The 24,610-nt window shown below is 38.3% G+C and overlaps 1 long non-coding RNA gene across 1 annotated transcript; it reads right to left on the minus strand.

Annotated features, from left to right (window-relative positions):
- Positions 1 to 242: 242 nt before the first annotated feature.
- LOC137475306 (uncharacterized) lies at positions 243 to 8,621 on the minus strand. Its single transcript, XR_010999810.1, has 3 exons — positions 8,312 to 8,621; positions 729 to 3,953; positions 243 to 476 (listed from the first exon to the last, which is right to left on the minus strand). It is a non-coding gene; the product is annotated as an uncharacterized lncRNA (long non-coding RNA).
- Positions 8,622 to 24,610: the final 15,989 nt, after the last annotated feature.

Genomic DNA, 24,610 nt, shown 5'->3' on the forward strand with positions numbered 1-24,610 from the left:
TTTCTTTATTGACTCTGGGAAAAGTTTTATGACGGGGAGAATGCCCAGATAATCTGAATTGTCTGAATTAACAGCAAAGCTCCAGCAGTTTCACTAACAAGGAAGAATTCTTTTTTTCAAAGAAATAGTAAAATTAAAAATTACCTGTATGCAATTACACAATATCTATAACAAACTGTATAGAAAGGCTTTGGAAAGCTGGGTGCTATCAAATACACCTGAATGACTTTACTTGCCTTCATTAGAGGATGAATAGTGGTTGCACCTGCCTGAAAGCTGTTAGCCCCGGCAGGAAAGGAGTTTTTCACTCTCCATCATTGTCTTCTCTTTAATAGTGATTTACTACTAGCTAAGCACATGCCCACTGTTTTAAAGCTGGTGGTGTGTCCCACTGAAATCAAGAGTTTTGATATATACTGGAATTACTCCTTGCTGAAGAGTCAGATTGATGTTTCACTGTCTTGTTCAGGAAAGATCTACTTATTGAAGAATAATTTGATCAGTAAATTGGTCACCTGAAACAGGGAAACAGAGAAACAGGGAAACATTTTTTGGGGTTTTTTTGCATTACTTTTTTTTTTCTTTTCCTACTTAAGACATTCAAATTTTACAGCAATGAATTGGATATTTTATCCTTAAACAAAAGTAAATTTTTCATAAAACTTCAGACAAATTCAGAAACTCCAAATTTCTACATCATCTGTAGATTCCCCATGATTTTGGCCTACCTGAGTCATTTTCTTGTATGACTTCACTGAAGCTCCATCTACACCTGCAGGTGAATCCATTGCTCAGATTATAGTAATAGTTTCTTCTCCTACAAAGAAGCTGGAAATATCTAAAATATTACTGTGAGTGCTACCTGAAGTGCACCTTGCAAGCTTTGCTTGCTAAGCACTGGACATTTTCAGCCACAGGCATTGATCATAACCAGCCTCAGGGTCAGGTGTGTGATGCAGGTAGGCTTCATCTGATCCTAATACATAAGAACTGCTGTTTGCTACCTCTGTGGATTTCATAGTGCATAGGATCATTGTGCAAAAGCAGAGACAGGCAAGGGGAACCCATATAAAAATGCAGTAGCAATTTATTTTATAAAGAATTTTTGCAAGCCTCATGAAAAAGAGAAGCCTATGGGCTGTTGTAAGTAGTCCACTGCAGATGTTCACTTGGAGGATACACAGAGCTAATTCTTAAAGCACGGTGGTTTGGAATGGGAGAAGAACTAGAATTGAGAAGCTGACCCAGAGTGTTGCATTGCTAATATTTTTGCTTATTTTTTAATGTGATTTCAGCTGTATTCTTGTCTTTTTTTTTTTTTTTTTTAAGGACAGCCATTCATATTGCAGTGGAATAGAAGGGGAATATCCTACATATGCCATAAACTGAGCTACAGGCACAGCCACCCAGCTGTGATCTTTGCTGTACCTGAGCAACGTCTCAACAAAATCCCATGTGTATTATATGTGTATATATGGACAGATTTGTACCAACTCTGCATTGTTACACTTGACTTGCTCTTTTTTTTAATTATGTAAAAAAATCACATTAAGCTGAATCTAATTACTGCAATGTATATTAGAAGCAGGGCACCATCAAAATTTTATTTAAATTAATCAGGTTTTGATTTAAGATATTAAATTCAAATTAATCATGTAAAAATGGAAATGATCCTTGACGTGCTTCCAGCTGTGACTTCAGTCTGTTTTCTCGTGTGAGTCACTTTCGGGATGTCTTGGGGGGAACATTACGAAAATTCACGCCGGTGCTATTTCAATTAGAGTTATTTAGCAGGACAGATGTAAAGAATACGGTATAATTAAGAAGGAGCTGATGACACGGTTACAGATTTTCAGGATCAAAAAAAAAAAACTGTTAGTGAAAATTGACTACTGGTCATGTAGTCCAAGTTCAAATATTCTGGGGTTAAGCACTCATTAATGATGGAATGAGGTTTTTAGATAGACTGTTGAACTCTTTCTCTGGAGCAATCTGCGGAATTCTGCCCTGGAAATAACTTTGAAGCTTCATTAGCAAGCAGATGATACCTGATAACATAATTTCTTAAAATAATTCTTAAAATAATTTTCGTCCCCTTGGTGCCTAATCCTTTCTGGGCAGCTAACTTCAAAGGCCTTCAGAAAAGCCTAGAAGTGCCATATAAATGCCCATATAAGAGAGGCATTACATATGTATGTACATGCATACACTCAAAGCATTGTTAAAATCATGATAAATACAAGCTGCCATCATTTCTTCTAGCACTATTTGAGCAGAATTAGTCTGTGCTACCTGCATGCTTCCTGACTAAAACCAGAAACAGGATGGGGGCTTTCCCACATAGATTCCTGATTTAGTATTTATTTATAACTCTGTATAACATCAGTATTTCCACTGGGAAAAGTGATGTGCACATTGTTTTTTTATTCGAGAATTGGGTAACACAAACATATTTTCTTACGTGTATGTATGCAGCATAAACTTGGGAAATTATTTTACAAATTCTTTCACCTGAAATTAACTTTCCCAGGTAAAGCTCTCAGATTTTCCAACATGAAAAAAGATCGGAGAGACGACATCCGTTTCTTCTTGTATTTACAGATCTCCTGAAAATATGTGTATTTAAACATGCTTCTTATGGTTGCTATCCAGGGCTCTCAGTATCTGTTACCCTCCTACTGAGTAATAGTAAAAGCCAAGTTAAATTTAAAAAATGCACAGTACATACTGTACACCCATAATTCTAGATTAAATATTGATCTCCATGGTGTTTTTTTCATGTCTCTTGCAATCTTTTTCTTCCCTCACCAACGTCCCATTGTCATTTCCCTCTGCAAAGGAGCATACAACTGAAAATATTTTCTACAACTAAAATCATTGCTTTTAACTAAAATAAAAAATACAGTGTATGAGAATAAAATAATTTTAATATCTAGCTCTGTATATCCAGCAGCATCTTTCAGAAGCAGATTCTAGAATCTGTAGAAGCTTTATTTGCTGTTTCAGGGCTGCCATACGCTTCAGCAAGGAGCTGCACCCAAAGGAGGAGCAATGCACCAGACCAAGCATGCCTGGCTGTCCACAGTGGATTGACAGTAAACAGCATATTACACGTACCACAGCTTACCTATTATGCAGATTTCAAGGCAAGAAACTGCCTGCAAAACAGGTATACAGTGAGCATAAACTTTTTTGTTATTGTGGTAGTTGATAGTGTTGTTACAGCAGGAGAAATAATATGATTCATTGATGGTTTCTGCTTCCTACTCATAAGATCTAAACCTACATAATGATTGTTCTTTAATAGTATTTAAAGATATTTTTAAACAAACTGTGTGGGAGTTTAAGGTAATAATGGTTTCAGTTTTTCAGGAAGCACTTTTTGGAAAAGTGTATGACTACTTTAATATTAAAAATGGTTCCTCATAAGAAACAAGAATGTTGTAAGTAATTTGCAAGAAAGAGTATGATAAAAATATGCTCAATTTATTCACTTTTCCATTTTAAATTTATTTTTTCTTGTGGCATAACAGCTGGAAAGAACAATCTTTTTTTTTTCCATAGGCTAGGCTGTTGCTTGAATGACTGAAATGCATTTTCCCAGGAGAGATGCACAGGTTCATTTCCCATCTGGGTATTTTTCCCCCCTCCTGTTTCCACTTCCCCTCCTCCAGGACCAAAGCAGATTGGCAATGAACCATAGGTTTCCACTGATATAACTCCATACACACCTAAGACATATGTCAAACACAACAGTGCTCTGTGTGAAGTACAGATCAGCCCAAAGATATCTGTGTACCTCTTTCTCAGTCCTTCCCCTAGGCCTCTGTGAGTGGGCTCCAGTAACCATATTTGTAGGATAAAGACACATGGACTTCAGACTGGTATCTCTGGTCAGTGAGGAACAGGGATTAATCCCTTCAGGAGGAAGAGCACAGATTCCTGTGGAGTCCCTGAGGGAAGAGAGCTGGATGGGGGAGCACAGAGATGGTATGAGATGAGATCAGGAACAGTCGTCAGGGCAGTCCAGCAGAGGACTGGCCTTGTCCATATGGCAAATATGACATCTTTGCCAACGCCACTGCAGTCACTGACCTGTTGAACCTACAGCATTTACCAGTGAAATGGTATGTGCTGGCAGCATAATGGAGAGGGCCAAGAACCCAATTTGTGGAGAAATTTTATATTAATGAAATAGAAGCTGAAACACTGAACAGGGACTTCATATGATGGCGCTCATTCCACAGAATTTTTGCACAGTTCTGATGCTATTCTATGACTTTTCTCAGTTCACTCTACGTGGGATAATGGCCATAAGATGGATACTCCTTTTTGTCTCTTTCCAGTCTGGTTAGACTGCAAACTGTTTGTGTCAGTGAAGGACAATGCATTTCTCAGTGCATTGTGCATGAAGGCTTAGTTAAACCTAAAGCCAGTAAAGTATGCAAATAACATTGCTAATAAACACTATTATTTCTGTATAATCTCAAAACTATCATGCTCTAATTTTTTTATGGAACCTCTTCACTGATGGGGACTTTCTCAATCAGAGAGCATTTCATTGACTTGTCCATGATCTTAATATTAATCTGGGAGAGGGCATGGTTCAGGTCTATTAATTTGTGGTGTTTCCTTTTAATTTTGAAACACTGTCAGTATATTTTGATTCAGTATATTTGCATTTAATTTTTTTGCCTTAGTCAAAATGTATAAAACATTGGCTATTTCTCATTGGTTTATAACTACAGTGTGACAGATAAAATATAAGGGCATGAGGTGTCATGGGACTCTGGAACTGACATGAAGACTGGCTAATATATAAGAAAATTGTATATGGAAATTCTGACTTTTGCAGCTGGAGCCTTCATTCTGTGGATGTGTTGAGGTGTTTCTCTCCAGAGGCCATTAACACAGGCACTTGGGCTGACTCAGCAGGAAAATCTGGTACTTTTGGAGAATTCTCTTGAGAAAAAGAGGTGTTGCAAAGGAGAAACCAATATTTTTACCAGTCCAGCCCTTTTGGAAAGCAATTTTGTGCAGCACAATAAAATTTGGGCCCTATAGTCAATGTTTTCGTTCCTTCTAAGACAAGAAAGAAACCACACATAATATATTACACAGCGGACATGCTAATTTCTAAAGTGATTTTCCAGGCAACCGAGCATGTCCCATGGGTTCCACCTGCAAGCTGAATGTTTATGTTTAACTTTGGAAAAATCTTTTTTAGGCTACTGAGAAATGATTATGGCTGTGTAAATGCGTATTTTAGAGGCCCTGCAAAGCTCCCCATCACTAAGTGATTTAAGCCATTTTCAGAGGAGAGGTAATCACTGCCCAGCTGTGAGCACACCCTAAACCAGTGGAAGAGCCCAGGTGTGTCATCTCAAAGCAAGCAGTGGGCTGAGGACACCGGGACAAATTTGCATGTTCAGCACATCTCAGCCAGCTCTGCCCAGAAGACTGACACAGTACGGTACTCAAACGACCCAAAATACCAAGCTTGGCTGTTAATTAAAAATCTGGTGACTAATTCTGAGACACTCTGCTCTAAGGAGCAGTAAATATTGATGCGGAGTAGAAGTCAATGCTGAGAACCTTTCACTGTGCACAGCTAAACAAGCTGTGTAGTCAATTTTCCAGGTTGCATCAGGAATCACACCATCTTTGGTGTTGTTATTAACACCTGTAGGACCTAAAGAAAAAAAACCTTCTTTATTTTATTTTTAGCAATATGAGCGCTTATAGATCTTCTGTTTGTCAAGAACAGTTTGTAACGAAGGAACCTTTAGAAGTTCAATAGATTTTATTTTAAATCAAATATTTAAGATAGGTTTTAAAAATATTGTGATTTCTACACCAGTTTCACATTATTTTAGGAGCTGACTCTGGATTTTTGAATATTGATGGCTGTCAGTTTTGGACACAAAATCAGAATGCCGTTCACATCCTTAGCTAGATGAGTGAGGGAGGTACTGGATCCATTTGAAATTGTATTTGGGTGCCTGAGATCTGCATCTAGTTCATGTAACTGATGATGAATTAAAAAATGAAATCATGTTACATTTCTATGCACATGAAAAGCAAAAATCTGTAACCTATAGGATACTCTTCTGATCCAGAGGAAAGTAAAAAATCTAAACCAACATAATTCTGAAATCTTTTTCATGAACACACTCAAAGCACAATAGGATTGCACAGGATTTTGTTCTGGTATTGAGCTTTTCAGACTGGAAGATATCCAAAGTCTGCTCAATGTAACATTAGTACAGGCAATAACTTAGACAAGTTTTTAGCAAATTTCTCTGGTTTTGGTGCTACTTCAGCTTTTTGAGCCTCATAGCAGGTAATTATGGAAACACTTCTAAATTCTCACTGCGGAGGGGAGAGGTGTTTAAAATTCACACTCTTCTAGTCAACTTTGATTGGAGGTAAGGTAATCACTTGGTGAATCACAGGTGAACACTGCATTAAAGAACTTTAGCAAAAATGAGATGTCCTCTAGACAAGAAAAGGGAAGTTTGGCTGGAGGTAATCAAACAGGACTATGAAGACAGGTGACTGCATCTGGGCAGAGAAGTTTCTAGAATGAGAAATACAGTCCAAAATCAGAAATCTATTAATTTTTCCTCCAGATTAGAAGTCACAAGGAATCTTCTTTTCTGTCTTTAGAATGATAAAAAATAGGTTGATCAGAATAGGTTCTTTTCAGTTTTAAAGTACAAAAAACATAATCTGTGATTTGTAGAAATCACCTTAAAATATTTACAAATCATCCTAATTTAGGCTCTGGTTCACTTCATTTTTAAAGGTAATATTTCTTTGTCAGCTAGCCTCAAATTAAATATTGCAAAGTCTCACCATTTTCCAGTGTAGAAGACACAACTCTAGATGGGTTTCTATTTTGTCTGGATTTCCCATCCTTCCATTTCTGATGTGTTTACATGAGGGTATTTTTAGGACTTTATATTTTCCTAGTTTAGTAGCATCAGAGTGCTGTGAATAGCTTAACAATTCCCTGGAACTTTACAGTATCTTAACCTGAGAGAGCAGACTCCTAATTATAAACTAAGTACAAACTGCAGCCTTGTCAGAGTGATTTTATTATCCTGATTGCATCAATTTTGACCTTCTATGAGGCTGTGCTTTTTGGGGCATCAGGAGTCTAACAACTGAAAACAAGCAGAAGACAGCTGCTTTTGGCTCACAGAAGTCTCTGGATATATTTAGCAATTCAGCCTTCAAAGTAAGCTCTTTTGCTGGTACTGTTGTAAAATGCATCATTTCTCAGTAGGACCCACACGTTTGCCTTAATCTGATAGAGTTCTCCTTTCTGTTCTTAACCTACTTCCTTTTCAAGAGGTAAGGGAACTTTAGCAGCAGCTGCCAATAGCAAATGAAGTGGGAGGAAGCAAAGAATGAAAAATAGGCTGTGATTTATAAAAAGAATGTAAAAATCTGTGATTATATAATGATGCACAGTATATGCCAGCTACCAAAGAAAACTATGACATCACTGTTAACTTAGTGAGCTCTCTATTTATCTCCACTCTGACATAAAGACAGCTTCTGAAGTAGTTTGAAACCCATAATCTTTAAGTTGCAGTTGAGAAATGATCCCTCAGTCCAAATTGAAGGCCTAACTGAAGAAAGAGAGCTTGTTATCTGAGCGAAAGTAATTTATCCTAAACTAGCTTATATTTATTCTATTTTGAATTAGAATATGAAATGAAATTCCATATAGAGGTAGGAGAATGTCCCCTGGAGTTTTTGAATTAAGAAAATAAACTAATGGAAGGTGGATTAAACCAGAAGACTTAATTGCGAATCAATATTAAAGAGTGACCACATACAACAAAGAATTCTGAAAACCTAATGTTTCTTAGTAGGGGAAAAGTCCTTATGTACATATATGGGCTTTGCCTCCTGTGGGTAAAAGAGCAAGGGTTTGAAAATAGACCTGTATCTTTAAATGATTTCTCTGCTGCTCTGCAAGGACAGAGGGTGGCAGCTGTGACCATGAACTCCCCATCCTCCTGTTTTGGTGCTTTGTGAAGCCAGTAGGGCTGTTGCACTGGGAGCCCTCCCAGCCACATGTGAGCAGCCTCTCCATCTGCAATCCTCAGTAGGCCAATCAAGCTGGCCCTGCATGAGGTAAGATGGACAGTCCCACTGTGTGTCCCGAACTCCCTCTGAAATTTCAGCAGATCAGTGTTGCTGATTACCCCTTCAATTCATCATTATTTCATGGACTTACCCACGCCCTGCAGGACACGGCATCACAGATCACAAATAGCCACAGAGCCCTGGTTACCCTTGAGGTGCTGCAGTCACCCTCCAGAGGGAAATGTCACAGTGGCAGGCTCCTTTCCCTGGGTAAAGTGACCTCAGGGTTTCCAGGCCAGCTTCAGTCTCAGCTGAGACACAAGAGCAGCCACTTCACCTCCCTGTTCTGGGGTAAGAGCTCTTATATTTCATAATAAAACTTATTTCTGTCACCAAGCACAGGCACAGAAATCAGAACGGATGGTGGGGCCTCTGCTCTTCCCACTTCTTTTCTGAAGAAAAAACCAATCTATCCTTGCAGTTCCTGTATAGTAGTAATCTATAAATATTTGAGCACAGTGCAGCACAGGGTCCACCCATAGAAGACAGTGAAGGCATCCTGAGAGGTGCTAAAACACACCTGGGCTCTAAAGCACTCACTGGCTTGCAAAAAAGAAACACTTCCTGAAGGCTACCTGCAGCATGATCTGCTGCAGAGGTTGTTCTTACACATGTTAGCAGTGCTTTCTGATGGACTGCTATATTAAAGAGAGAATATCTCTCTGTCTTTTCATGTTCTTCTCCAAATCTCCTGGTTATGTACAGAGTAAGGAGAATGGAGCAGATTTTTGGTTTAATTTGTGAGCAAATGTGGCTTATCAGAGAGAAAGCACTTATCATGTGGGGAGCACAAATTACATAGGGCTGTGGGAAGGAAATATGACAAAAATTATCAAATTTTTATTGGAGCTCTTTAGTGAATTAATAGCCAAAATGCAGTTTTTGATCAACGAAGAATGCCAATATCACTTTTGATTGATATTGGGGTAAAACATATCATAAACTGCAGTCCTTGGAAGATGATGCCAGATGTCTGCACCATGCTTTCAATGCAGCATGCAGTAGTGTTCTGATGTACAGCACTGGGATCTGTGCATCAGCAGGGCAAATTCTCCCTGAGGGGGAAGATCTGCTTTCTCAAAACACCACTGCAGAGGGAGACACAAAAGACAAGGCAAACCACAAGTGCATGCTCTGTAGAAGAAAACAGACCTGGGAGAGAGCTGCTCACACTTCTCCGCATCAATCATGCGTGGTACTTCCTTCCTAGCTGCAGAGAGATGAGACACCATGACACAGAAGATGCTTCAACATGTAATTGTAAACATGTGAGCAGTAGTCTCATTGGGAGTGATTCTGTGTGGGTTTCACAAGCACACATCCCTGAGCCTGTTCCACTGCTACTTGTGTGGTACTTATAAGATCAGTGACCAGAGTGTCACAGAAGCTTGGAGAGAATGGGCAGAGGAGGTGCTGCCTCCCCTGCTTCCATGCACAGGTACTGCACAGTGGACATGAACTTCTCTAGTTCAGGAGGCCTGAGGTAGAAAAATGTCTCTCTCAGAGCTCACTGAAGATCAGTGCATGTCTTTCCTTTCTGAAATATCTTTCTGTCCATACTGCAAATGATGTGTACAGCTGCCACCTCAACAGACCTTTGACTGAGCCGGTCTGTGTTGGCTGTAGTTAATGGGAATAGGAAAGCCCTTGGCAAATCTGTATGTGCCCAAGCATGATAAAGCAGTATCTGTGTAAGAAGGCTCAGTGGATGGAAGCAAAGGAGATATTCATCATAAATATTTCTTCACTGTAGTTTTGGTTCAGGTGTTGGACATCCTGTGCAGAAGCTTAACGTGCTCTTTTCCAGTGGCAGGTGATATAGAAAAGAATAGTCTAAGCTGCTACTTTCATCAGTGAAAAAAAAAATAAAATTCAAGGCTTGACTCTGGGTATCTCTGTGCCCTTTCTTTCCCCCAAAATGTACTGGTTGAAGAGATTCTGCTCTTCTCACACTTAAAGCAGTATCTGTCCTTGGGTAGCTGGCACTAGCTGACTATGCTCTGTGGAGAGGTGTGATAAGGACAGTTATGAAACTGGAATAAGTGAACTCCACATTCCTATAGGGAAGGAAGATATATACATTTCATTTTACTCGGGAAGAGGGCATTTCATTAGTTATATATCTGAAGTGGATTTAACTTAATTTTACTGATACCAGGAGAAAAAAAGCAGGTGAAGATATGATGACCTAAATGCACAGAGCAAGGAGTGGCTTTATGTTAATTGAGATGAGAACACGGAGTCTAAAATTGTCATGTGAAGGCAGCCTGAATTAATTTTTTGAGAGGAGGTATTAATTATTGAGTTGTGGGCAGAAAAAAAATCATTTACTTATTAAAGCTTTGTGTATCTGGAGTTGGTTCTTGGAATGAAGATAATACATTCAGTTGACTTGTTCCATTGGGACTGCACGTAAGGCTTTGATAACCACTGCCTGACAGGATGAGATGCAGCCATGGTTAGACAGATAACGCCAAGAACCAGATCAAACTGTATAGCCCAGATTCTCATCTCAGATACTTACCAACCATATCCCTCTGTGTGGACCAGCTATGCATATTTAAATTCAACCTTCCAGCTGCTTTGATTAGATGGGAAGGTTCCTCATCCATGGGAAAATATTGTCATATTTTTCCTGGGTAATTAAAATCAAGTGGTCAGTTTAATGAGGAACGAGATATGCCATTCCCTTTAGTTTCAACTGTTCTTATTCAAATATTTGTTCAAATAAAAATAATGGGACATGGCTCTTTTTCTTAGAGGAAAAGAGAACTCTGAGGTTCCCAAAAGAACTGCTAGTAGTGTCACATTTTCTGTAAATTGGGCCCCTTATAGTTGTCTCTTACAAATATGATCTGATTTTTAAAGTATCTTGGCAAGGGGCCATTTGCCATCTTTAATCTGTATCCTGATATGTAATTTAAACACACCCAAACGTATGAAGCAGTTATCCACTTCAGACAGGCTTTGCAAATTAAATTACAGGTACTGACAGCATTTTTGACTCTGAACTATGTATGCTGGGACAGAAGAAGTTAGTAGGTAAAAGGCCATCACCTGCAAACACATCTCTGGAAGAAAATATTGAAACTTGATTTTGAAAGACCACGCAAAACTCCCCACTTTGTGTAAATTATCTGAATTTACAGTCAAGTGTAACACTGCTGAGGGTTATATTAGACAAACTCTCTGAGAAAGCTGTTTGTGTAAAAAAAAAAAATTCTTTAAGAAAGGCCTATGTTTCTCTCTCCCTCTTTTTTTTGGTTGATTATCTGCAAATTATTTGCATCCTAACCATACATTGCAGAATTTATTTGGTCTAGCAGATTAGTGCACTGCTTCACTGCAAACAGCACCCATGGAGGAGGATCAGCCACACACAGGACCCAGCAAACACAAGGGGTCTCAGAAAGGGCATCAGCTGCATTTCACACCAGTGTGTTGAGAGTGGTGTGGCTTGCAATGCATGAATGGTCTCAGGGAGCACAAAGTGGGTTTCTTTCAGATGAAACAAATATAGAAGTTGTGTTTTGTAGTCACACCTATTGCATTCCATTTGTTAATGTTCATGGGACCAGACTAGAATTAGTTTGAAAAAAAGGCAAAAAGATAGGCATTGAGGACACAAGGTCCTTAGCACCAATTATTCTCTATATCTGTTTATTCCTATGCACCAGCTACTTGCAAATATGGTCTAAGCCAAAGAGGCACATTGAAGGATGCTATAAAAAAAGTAGATGAAGGAACTATATTTCCACAGGCACATTATTACTTATCATTTGCTCTGAAGCACTGTGTAACAACCCTAAATCTCCCATTGTGCAAGGTGTTAGATACTAACACAGAACAAGAAGATGGTTCCTTCCCCTGAAGAATTAAAACCTGGAAATATTTTGGGATGGAGCTTTACCTCACAATCCAGCCTGACATGTTCCCAGGTGCTGTTCTGGCATGAGAAAGCTGTAAAATCAGTCATGCAACTTAGCTCTGGGAAGGAGGTGGGACCGGGAAGAGGAGTGTAAGATTTCACAATGCTCACTTTTCCTTGTGTCTTCTCTGGGTTGAAATGGATGGAAAAAATCCAATAGCCAGCAGAAAGTGGAGGCTGGGGGGATGCAGTACTGAACAGATATCCTGGCGATTTATGACCTTCCTGGGACACTGTGAAGAATAAGTGAGTGACAGATTATCTGCTGACCTGTGGGATAGCTCATTTGCTTTTGTTCAAGCAGCAGTTTTTCAGTAGAACTGTAGATCCGATTTATTTCTCTGTTGAACTGAGCTACCTTACTGCTAAATAAATATGTCAGTCAGCAATGACACAAGTTAATTTGTCTGGTGGGAGGTGTTTGTCTCACTCCAAAGGGGAGCCTGAGAGGACGCACTGTGGAAGTTAGGAGGCAGGGAATGGGCAAATTAGAGAATGGGCAAAACAGAGAATGAGTCAAACTGATGGTGGGGACACACTGCAGAGCTACCTGGAGGTATTTGCATGCCACAGATGGACCTGTGATTTCTGACTCTATGTAGTATTTTCTTAACTATTCTTTCCTTAAAGTTTGTACAAGATTATGGTTCCTGTGCTGAGATTAGTCATTCTCACCTGGGGTCTCGTCAAATTTAAAAGCTGTACTATGCCTTTTCATAAAAAAAACTACAAAAAAACCCCATAAAACTCCTATATTGATGCCCTTCACAGACATGTTTGACCTGATCCTTCATTTGCCTATACCTTAATGTTTATTTTGTGAGATAACCCCTTCTGCATTAGAGGTCTAACCTTTTAAAACTGGACTAAGACAATGAAGTAGAACTGTCCAGCAGAAGATGGAGGAAGATGGCCTGGCATGCTCTGTCGTAGTGTAACAAGCACTTCCAGTGGTTATACTTACATTTTAAATTATTTTTATTTGTACCATTGGGACTGTAAAGTTAATGTCTGCAGCAGAGATAGGAAAGATACATGGCAGCTAATATTGCTAGTTTTTTTTCAAAAAACAGTATTTCAGAAATCACAATTCTACTGGCTTGCTTCAATGTGCATTAACAGTGAATATTCATGGTCAGGCATATTTTGTAGTTATAGACACAAAACATGGGGAGCAAAGCCCTGCACCCCATCTGACCTTGCAAGAGATCCAATAACAACAACAAGGAAGAGTAAAAAAACATTTCTCTCCCCAGTACTGATTGCCTCAGTCTTGCCCTCTTAATAAGCATTTAAATAATGTAAATGTGAAGGGTGGTGCAGGAGAGAGAAGGGGGGGGGGCGTGCACACAAACGTTTCTGACTCTTCTTTTTCCCCCGAACACTGATGCCATTGCATAATTATATGGGTTGGCTTGAAAGAATGAAACCCAGTTCAAAATGTATGAGTTCATTTTTATGTTCTACTGAGAAAATTTATTCAGTGTGACTGCTCAGTAGCGAGAGCAGTAAAACACCTTAATCCCTGGTTGAAGAAAGGTAATACCTTGACAGATGTGTGCCTCCTACTTTCCTTGCGGCCATGTTTCAACAACAAACCTTTATTTCTGCTTCTCGGCTGTAGCAGAAAAAAAAAAAATGAGCGGAGCAATAAAGCAGTCAGACAAATCTCAGGAGCCAGGCGGCAATGCAATAGTAATGACAGATTTTTAATGTGGCAGGAGAGATTGACAGGAAAATGTCTTCAGAGCAAACGCACGCCAGATGGAATGAAAACGGTTTATTGGAGTATGGAGGTGCTGCTGAACTGAATAGAGGGCGGGTTTAAGGTGGGTGTTTTATCTGCTTTAAGTAAACAACAACAACCAAAAAAACCAAATTCCACTCACCAGGTATTGCCTTAGACCAGTCTTTGCACCAAGGGGATATTTTTTGTTTGTTTGTTTGTTTCTTTCTTTTTCTACAGTATTGCACTAGAGAAAAACTTTAAAGTCAAAAGTTCAGTCATTACATGCACTGCACAAAAGGAGAAGGCAAACTGGTTTGGTCTCAGCTTTTTTTATTGTTTGCCTCTCTTCCCTCCTTCCTCCCCCCCCAACCCCTTCCCTTAATCTGAAGGAATTTCTCACTCACTATGAACAGATAAAGATGTTTTGATGTGCTTTTAGATAAATCAGAATTATTTTTTTTTTTAAAAAGAGAATGAGGAAGAAAAAAAAAATAATTCCAGCTGATAGAGTAGCTATCAAATCTAGGACAGAAGAAGAAGCCTACACTAAAAAACCTATAAAAACCCATATAGCTGTTTCTATATCAAGAAGAACAACATCATTGTGTCTTTTTCAACTGAGTAAACTTAACTTGTATGCACTTAGTAATGATAATAAAGTCAAATTCAGTCCTACATCTCACAAGAAAACATAACTATGATTTATTTCATACCCTCCATACAGAGCAAAGGCAGGAAAACAGCCATAAATGGGAAGGAACAGCACAAAAGAAAGGAAGAAAATACAACTCTAAACTGTGAATCTCCCTGACATCTTTTCATTATCAGCATAGTCAATGAAGAATGCCACAAAGGAAAACACGGCATCATATTATTGAAACATGATGGTTTGGGGTTTTTTTGAAGGATGCACTTGTATATTCTCTGTGGATAGCTTTTTTTATTTACTTATATTTGCCATTATTAACTCTGTAATTGTATTTTACATGTAGGGCTTGGATTAAGTGTTTTTCCTGTATCATATACACTTGTATCGCTCTTTTTACAGTTTTTTCAGGGCTTTTTTCCTTATGCAAACACATCAGAGAGAAAATATTGAGTTGCCTCCTTTATTTGTATAATACTTTAAAACAAAACAAACCTTTTTATCTTTGACAACGTGCTTCTTTTTTGCTAAGGAATATTTATTTAGACAGTAAAAAGATGTTATGGTTCTTTCCACTAGTAGAAGCGTATGCACTGAATATGCTCCAATGTAATTTGCAGAAAGTGAGGAAAACACTCTGGAAAAGTAAGCAGGGAGTTTTGCCATGTCGTTTCATCTGATAACTACAATACTACGATAACAAAGCTTTAGGCAATATGCTTAAAACTGACAGGAAAAGTAACAGGCAAAGTCTTATAATGATCCATTTATATTACATATTTTATAAATTTACTGATTGCTCAGAAAATACGTCTTTTTTTTTTTTCATGTTTTGTCTTGTTCAGAATCCTGCTATAAAGTTCTATTTAACTCTTCTTTTGTATTAGTCCTGACAGAGCTATAAAATTTGCTTGTATGATTCTTGTGGTCTTTGGGGTTTTGTTTCAATTTCCTTAGCATTTGGCTATATATTGGCATACAAGCTGTTCCTCCCAATGCAAGAGAAAATACTTTTATATTAAAAAAAACAAAAAAACTTTAACCAGTTAAGTCATTTTTCCATATAAAGAATGACACAATAAGAAAACACAGAAAAACAAAGTAATGAAGGGCTTGTAAGTGATATTGTGTATACTATTTCCTTGCACTCAAATGCAACTCGATTATCAGAGAATGCAGCTTTTTTTAGTTGGATTGAACTGGTTTTGTAAATCAGTGCTGCAAAGGCTATCACATCACTAGGAGCTGTTTTTTTAGAAAGTAAAAAAGTCAAAAAGAATTTTCAGTTTATTTTAAAATCTATTTTACTAGATTTAAATACTCTCCAAAATTAAACTCAGAATTAATATGAAAGCAATGTTAAAGATAAAACTTGACAAACAGGATGTGATGGCTGCCATTCTGTCCTTAAACCACCTTTTTGCAACACACATAATACAGAATATTAATCAGTGTTTTAAGGCTGTGGCAGTTCCTAGAGACACAATGACAACTTAGGGACAGAACATCCAGCTTAACTGTGAATAGCATTGCCTTATTCTGCACCAGAATCTTCATATCGTTTAAAAATAGATTTCACTGTGTCATCAGCTCCATTCTGGTATCACTAGTAAACTGCACTAGGTATAAAAGCTGCAGTGGAAATTGCACCAGCACAGACACCAAAGTTGCTATTGGTAGTGTGCAATAGCTTGAGTTTTCATTTCAGAAAACACTGCATACTGACTTTCAACCTCAAATTTTATTTTATTCCTAAAATCATACCAAGTATGTCAGCATGCTCTCATGCACCCCCGCACTGTGGAATTTTGATAATGTATGTCCTAACCGCTTAATTGATTGATTAGCTTACTGCAGCTTTCTGAGGCACCAAATTTATCTTTAATAGCCGGAGTCAGGCACGGCAGGCAATCGAGGGGGGGGTCCCTTGGCGTCGATTTGCTCTTAACTGGAAAGTCATTACCACTTAATACATGTAGATTGTGTTGAAAGAAAATTATGTGTAATGAAATGAGGGAAAAATTAGTGGAGTGTTATGGGCGAAAGCAGATGTTACGGAGGAATTATGCTAGCAGAGATAATCACCTTCGCTAGCATTGTGTGTGCTGGGGTGTTAACTCAGGGAGAGAGTTGGTGAGAGAGCTAAATAAATGCACTGATTTACACGGATCCACTTTTCAAACTACAGTATATGACTAGTACACACATCTACAAACACATCCATATATATACACACACATATAGACATGCTCAGGGCTGAACTTTTTGTATTTCTGAAGCTCTTTTTTAGCTATTTTCCAGCTAGTCACACTATATTCAGAAGTCCTAGCTGGAAGCACAGGGAAGTAGCTGTCGATTTGCATAGCATTGTGAAGATGAGAATAATATCCAAGGGCAGAAGTACTCACATAAGCATTAAGATGAGACCTTATATGCTTCAAACTCTGGACAACCTCTCCTGAGAGAAAACTGATGAATTTGAAAGCAGTCTTTGAGGGTAGCACCAGAAATTTTCTAAACTATACAATTGAAATAAATAGCAGATAGTTGCAAAAAAAAATATAGAGACATAGAATGTTGTGCCTTTAGTTAAACAGCCTGTAAATAGAGATGGAAGAAAAAAAGAAAAAATTAAATCTTTCTTTGGATGCAAGTTAGGAATATGTTTTAAGGTAGTAGTTTTGCATACAGGCAATAATGATAACACTCAGAATCAGGACAAGGGAGGGAAGAAAGATGTCACAGATTTTATTTTGAATGCATTTTAAAACTCTGAATTAATCTTTCACCTGTGGGCATCTCCCTGTCCTTTCCCAGTCGTGACTGATATATATGCTTGATTATATTTTTTATATCCCAGCATGCAAGGTCACTATTAATTTTTTTTTCTAGGATTTATCTATTTCATATAACATGTGTTTGGATTTAGAATTATCTCTGCTTTATCACCCATTTCATAATAAAAATGTGGTCTCAGGAAGATATTAGTTTGCAAAATTCACTATCAAAACCTTTGATAATTAGGGTTTCCTCATATATCGTTCTGTTCCTTCACTATTAAATGAGGTTTTTATGAGTATAGTTATCGCTGGTGATAATAATACAAATTTAAAAATTAAAAAAAAAATAAATAAACCCCCAAGGTTTTGTATTCCCAGTGTTACCATTCAGAGATAAGAGGTTAGCAAAAAGACTGTCAATTTTCTGTCACTATATTAATGAGTTAAAGAAGTGCAGCCAGCCCCTCATGAATCAATTGGAAAACTATGATGAATGTTTCAATAATTAGGAGAATAATTAAATTGCTGAATATAAGATGGCACTAAATGAAAAAGCTTCTGTAACAGCAGCATATTGCTGTTTATAAATCCAAAGAGCCCCGTTTAACCAATGCTGAGTCCGGCTCAGATTTATCTGTGTGTCTTTAACAGGCTGTGGGCCCAATCCTGCAGAAGTCCACCCAGTAGCCAATGTACCCCCCTGCCTTAGCCCTCCTTGAGGGCAATCATGGTGTGTGCAGAGCTGAGCACGGGCAGGGACCTGCTGCTCCATCAGAGCCTCTCTGTGCACCTCCAGCCTCCCCAGCTGCGCGCTGCACGTGGCCACCGTCGCGGCGCCCGGGCGATAAGCAGCTAAACTCACACAGATAACGAAGCCAGGGAATTCGCAGGCACAGCTGACACTCTGACGGTAGCATGCATGATGCTCGTGGAAATACTTTTAAAAGGTGATATATGTTAAAGGTGAGCTGTAAAGCTGGAGTGAAAATTATGTTAAGTTCAGAAATATGTCCTGAATCTCTCAACTATCAGGCAAGTTTTACTGTAGCTTTCAAAATTCTCTTTTCTCCTGTACAATAATCTGGCAGTTTCTCCTTTGATAAGGACATTCCCAAACATAACTTTGTGTGATATCACACATACCAGAACCTAGGATGCTAAAAACGAGACATCCTAGAAAATTGTCCTTCAAACCAGGGTATCTCAGAGCAATGCACATAGTTTAAAAAATATTATTTGGGGGGAAAACTGAAACATTCTCTAGGCTTGAAAACTTTTATAAATCTTGGTGGGGAGGAGGAGATTGTGGGCAATAGGTGAAGTAATTAACTAGTACTTATATACTTGTATTTTGTTTTGAAAGCATGTCACAGATTTTTTTTTTTTTTTTTTTTTTTCCTGCTGGAATATCAGCAAGTTTAAGTAGAAGTCACAAATAAGGTAGGGCTATTTCAGGTGCAAAATTCAACCTAATGCATTTTGTTTTCCTGCCTATGAAGGTCTTAAAGTGCTTTATACTGACCCATCTTTCTCACCTCCCTGTTTCACTGTTTGTTTGGTTTTTTTTCCTTTTTCTCTCATTCCCCATTCGCTTCTTCTGCTCACATACCTCTTCTGTTTCACCTTGCACCCATCTTTCACCAGTCCTTAGCTCTCCCTGCAGTGGGGGCAGCTTTTATTTGCTTGAGGGAGAAGTCTAGGGAAGGAAATTTTCTACTCGGTTCTGAGTTAGCCCCTCTTTGGAGCTCAATCATAATGTCAGGCACAATTTCACCATCTTCTTCATCTCTTATGTTGCTGAATTTATTCTTCCTGTCTCCTTCAGTAGCATATTCCTGTGTAGTCAGAAAATCATCACTGATACACATATTTCACATTTGCCTTCATTCCTTTCCCATATCTTTTCTACTGCACAGAGGCACCTCAGACACTCCCCTGAACCCCATGCCCCCAGTATGTTTCTTTTTCATTTTCCTCTTCCACCTTCAATGCCTCTTTCCTACTCATCACATAAATATATGTTCTGGGGTATTTCAAAACCCAGCATTATGTACTTGGAACACTAGTGATTTGAGGTGAAATGGAGAATAAATATAGCCATAATATGCTTTAAAATAGGTGAATTAGTTGAGCAGGAGACTTTTAATGCCACGTAGGTGGTCAGTAAAAAAGTAACAATTACCATGAGATGGAATTTGATATACCACAGTTATTTCCTACTCTAGAGATAGAGCAGTACCATGGTAACCTAGATTCCAGTGTGTGGCAAGTGTTGTTAATTGTATAGATTTTTAATGGGGAAAATTATACTTCTCTTGTCTGAAATCAATTTTTACTGGCAGTGACCAAGGCCCCGAAGGATATTCTCAAAGGGATGCTGCATGACCTACAGTCTGTACACTTCATATTTCTTGCTTATAGTGAGAAAAATTCACTCCATCAGTGGAAGAGGTGTACATTTTTACCTTCGGATAAATCCTGATAAGAAATTAAAATATTAAAAGTTCATATGGATAGAAAATAATTTTCACTGTAGGTTAAGGAATGCTACATATTGATAGGCCAAGCCCAGAGAAAGGAAACCATCCTGTTTGTATTTGATAATTAATTAGATAATTTAATTTTCAAGTATTGCTATTACAACTTCTTTCTTTAGTATGGAATTTAGTTTTTTCTGAAATATCCACATCTATAATGAGGGTGGATGGAAATTTTCTTTGGCAAAATCTACCAGCAGTGGATATTGCTTTGCCAGAATTTAACATTCAGGTCAGAAGTTCTTTTCTGTATGGCTCTGTTTCAGGTAAATATTCAAGTCTGAGAAAAAGATTAAGGAAAATATGTTGTTTACCAGTATTTAAAAATAAATATACCTCTCAGTTGTTTCCTTAACAGCTCTTCAATATGAAAATGGGTCTCAAAAATTGGTCAAACTTTAAGCTTCTGGAAAAAATCCCAACATCATTTATTTATGCTCACTGGAGCCTTTTTACATTTGTCAGAGTGTCCATGGTCAATCAGGTTGCACAGTTACACCACAGTCCCTAAAATATGCAGTCCTGTCACTTGAGCAGGACTTTGCTCCTGCTTTCTGAAGTTGGCTGGATCTCTGGATATTAGCAGAGACCATCTCTCTCCCCTGATTCTAAAGGAACCCAAAGGATGTGCAGCAGGAGGAAAAAGCTTCATACAGGAAATCACCTAAATATGGGAAAGAAAGGGTGTGAGGAACCTGGGCATGGAGAGCTCTGAGTGAGGGGTGGTGGGCAGACCTTGTGCTTAACAACAAAAAAAGACCAGCCACTTTGTATAGGGAGCTAATCACACACTTATTGGTAGGTGTACATGTTCCATCTCTGAAAATTATGGGAAAAATGGAAAAATTTATGTTGGTCCAAAAAATGATGTATGAAATTGGCCACAACATTTAGAAACATGGCAACATATAGATTCTGATTAAGGAGGAACGTGTGAGTACGGACACTATCCCCAGCTTTGAGAACAATAACTAAATGAGCAGGAGTGCAAGAGTAAGAAATGTGAAGAAAGGTGTGTATGAGTGCTACTGGAAGGGAGGTAAGAAAAGGAGAAAAATGTTACATGTTGGAAGGAAAAGGAAATCTATTCCATCCACCTCTATTAAGCCTAAACATAAAATAACTAGTCCTGAGTTCTGATTTCACTGCATTGTTTAACAAAGTAGCTGTAACTTCCATTCAAATAGTTTTCCATCCCATGTGTAGTAACAGGTTATGCAGAGGGTAACTGCTTTCCACCACTTCTATGTGAAGATCAGAACAAGCAATGATATTTTCTCTTGTTCAATTCCTATATTTCCAAAACACAATGGAAATGCACCTACAAAATTTATGACTTTCTGAATTCCAGCACTCAAAAACTGCAAAATACCTGGATTAAAGCTGCTACGGCAGATGCTATTGAATACAATCCATCCCTGTTCCTGAGAGCAGAGCTCCAGTTTGCCTAACCAGTGTAAATGAAACCTAAATTTTATGGATAAAATCCCAAACAGGCAGAATTAATTGGGAGGTTTTCAGATTTTCTATTGATTAGATAGGGAAATTATTCACCAATTTTAACAGCCTTATTTCAATAACTACCAAATATTTAGGCGCAAAACAAGTACTAGGACTACATCCAAAGGACTGGGCTTCACATCTTAACCCTTTGAAATGAAAAATCAATAATGCATCCTGAAGTGTTCACAGTTGTACACTTCCATTCCCTCATACTGTTCATGTCTCAGTCCAAAAGAAGGACCAATCCTTTGCAGAAGGACCCAGAGCTCTCAGCAAGTAAGCAAAGTCACCCATCCAGTACCCTGTGCACAAGAAATATTGCACAATATAAATGTTTTGGAAAATCTTTTTTTTTGTCTCACAAAATGTGTAGTAGAATTTTAGAAAGCAGAGAGTAGAGTAGAAAAATCTGATGCATAGTAGAGTAGAAAAAATTGATGAGTTTTCATTTCTTTGTTCTAGTTGCCCAGATGAAGAAAGGGTATTATCTCCCTTTTCCTAGAAAACCATAAGGAATTTTGGTGAGGATTAGTTAATTTATGCTGTAGCAACAGTCTGCAACTACACTGGGGCTCTTGAGTATAGCCTTGCTGCTAGGAGGTGAAATTCACATTGAAGGTGCATTTTCCTCATCTGTTAGTTTTTATGGTCCATTATATATTTTCTACTATAATTTGGAGTGGAGGATCACAGAATAGAAAGCTGATGTATTTTAACAGGAAATGTTGCTTTCAAAGAAGCATGCCTCTATTCACAGAAAGCCTGGGTAGAGTTTCAAAAGTATTTTTGTCCCTATAGCATCATATTATCTTTTATATTTCTTAATTGAATCCTTATCCTGGAGGCAATAGGTGCTGAACAAACTAGACCTCCCAGGTTCAACTGCAGTGTATTAAGCCTGGGCTTGAAAAATAGGAGATAGCTATTTGGTGCTCAAAGATATTTACTTTAAATCTGTGGGGGTTTTTTTTGTTGCTTTTGGTTTTTTGGGTGTTTTGGGTTTTGTTTGGTTTGTTGGTTTTTTTGGTTTTTTTTTGTTTTGTTTTGTTTTGTTTTTGTGGGGGCAGGGGGAAGGACAAGTTTGCTATTATTTCCTTCCCACAGCTACTTCATGAGAAGAGAGAAGCCCAGGATGAAATGAATGGAAAGCAGAGAGTTGACAATATTTTTCACAGCATCTACTATAGCTGGCTAAATGCTATTAAAAAAAATGCCTGCCTTTGATGGAATTTGGAATCCGATTGCTATCAACCATTGTTCATTTACTGGAATTTGCAAATGGATTCCTCTCACCCATACTGTCTTCTAGTTGTGTTTGCTTTCTAGGGACATTTGTAGATTCAATTACTATTGTGGCTATTCACTGAGAATTTCAGAACAGCATGCATAAGTATTGATGGAAACTGGGTATTGTATTCACACACATGAATATGTGTACACTCAACACATTGGAAAAATAAATCAACACCATGTGACTCATCAAAGCAGTCATATCTAACAGAGCTCAAGAAGTGATTGGGGAATGTTCACAGAGAAGTGTTCCTGAGCAATTAGAAGTACTTAGAGAGGAAAAAGGATCTCTTTGAATTCTTTTGCATAATAAACTCAAGGAAACCTCAGTCTGCCCATGGAGATCCCATAGGCAGAAAAAGGGCTAAACTTACTGACTAAACTATTCATTGTGAATTATTCCCTCTGCTCTAATGTCTGCACGGCATGGAAGCGTGGTGCCAGCCCTGCTACACACTGTAATTTTACTCTTCTAGGAATAAAGTGGGAATATACTGCTGGGCATGTTAAAGCACTCTGCAGAGGACATTATATATATTTTCTACATGTGACCTGCCTTTGATTTTTGTGTTGAAAATGGAGTTATCTACCTTCAGAGAGAAAATATTAGCCCACAGACAGTGAAATAGGATGATATTTTTTACTTTATTTCTGTAAAGTGGTATTTGGCGTAAAAACTATATAAGACTGAAATTTAGAGTTTGAGAAATCAGAGGTTAGCACAGCAAATTTGGCCAGATAATTTTTACATTTTTGGGCTGACCATGAGTTAACAATTACTGATTCCTTTAGCAAATTCCTGCCTAATTGTTATTTTTCCTTGATTAAATTGTCCTTTATAAGGACATCTGTTCTGTTCCATGCCAAGGTGTAAGATACAGTCATATCTTAGAGCTTGTAAAGTACTTTGGACAACACAGTAATAAATATATTCTGATGATGAATCCTACAAAGGAGACATTGTCCTTTCCCCACCCAGCTTAGCACATCTCACTGTCAGGATATTTTTCCTAATACTGTGACTCTCCCTCTCTTCTGCTGAAGTATTTCCTATAATTCATCCCTTTTTCCAGCCCAGATCCCTCCAGTTTCTACACCTCCCTGGGACAACCGCATTGCTCCCAAATAAGTGAGAACCACCTCTGCTCTGAGGACCAAGGTTTTGATGGGTGGCTGAGTACCGGGGAAAGTATTTGTTGTCACTAAGGGGTCAAAGAAAATTACCCCCTGAGTTACAATCTGAACTACCCCACCCTGAATTCAGGACAGTTTAAATGCTAATTCAAAGACATGCATTACATGAGTATAGTCAGGGGAATTCCCCTCCCAGGGAGGAAAATTTGACCTTTCCAGATCTTTTCAACATCTAGAAGTATATAAGACTGCTCTTCTGAGCTGTCTTGCACAGGGGGCAAATTGCTGTCTGGAGAGGTAAAAAAAAAATCAGTTTTCATAGCCTGGGGAAAAAGTTTTCATAGCCTGGGGATGACAACTCAAATCTAGACAGCAAGATCTAAGGGGGTCTTTTAATATAACAGAGATATATTTTGTAAAGGTTGGAAAAACAGAGACTTGATTTGTAGAAATTAAATCTGGAAGAGAAACTGTGAAGAGCAGGTATGGTGCTAATAGTCTCCAGAATTGTGCCACAGAGAAATAATTCTGTACAATTGTAGCAAAACAATGGCTCAAGAGGTCGCAGTTTTTGCTGTCCTGGGCTTATGACCATACATATGGACACTGATATGAGTGGATAGTCTGAGATGAAAGGACTGGACAGAAGGCAGCAACCAAAGATAAAGAGATAAATGCTAGGGAGTCATCAGCTTTGTGACAGTTGCTGAGACTGAATTAAATCATAAAGGAGTAAAACCCAGCAGGAGATGGGGAAGCATTGACAGAAAGTGGGAAGGCAGAGAGAATACTGAAGGAATTATTGGAACACTGGAAAACAAAACAACCAAGCATCAAGTTGTGGAAACCCATGGTGGGGAAAGGGAGAGTTGTGGGAGCTGGGATGATTTGCTCTCATCT

Source organism: Anomalospiza imberbis, chromosome 6 (assembly GCF_031753505.1).
Source record: "Anomalospiza imberbis isolate Cuckoo-Finch-1a 21T00152 chromosome 6, ASM3175350v1, whole genome shotgun sequence".
Taxonomy (NCBI): Eukaryota; Metazoa; Chordata; class Aves; order Passeriformes; family Viduidae; genus Anomalospiza; species Anomalospiza imberbis.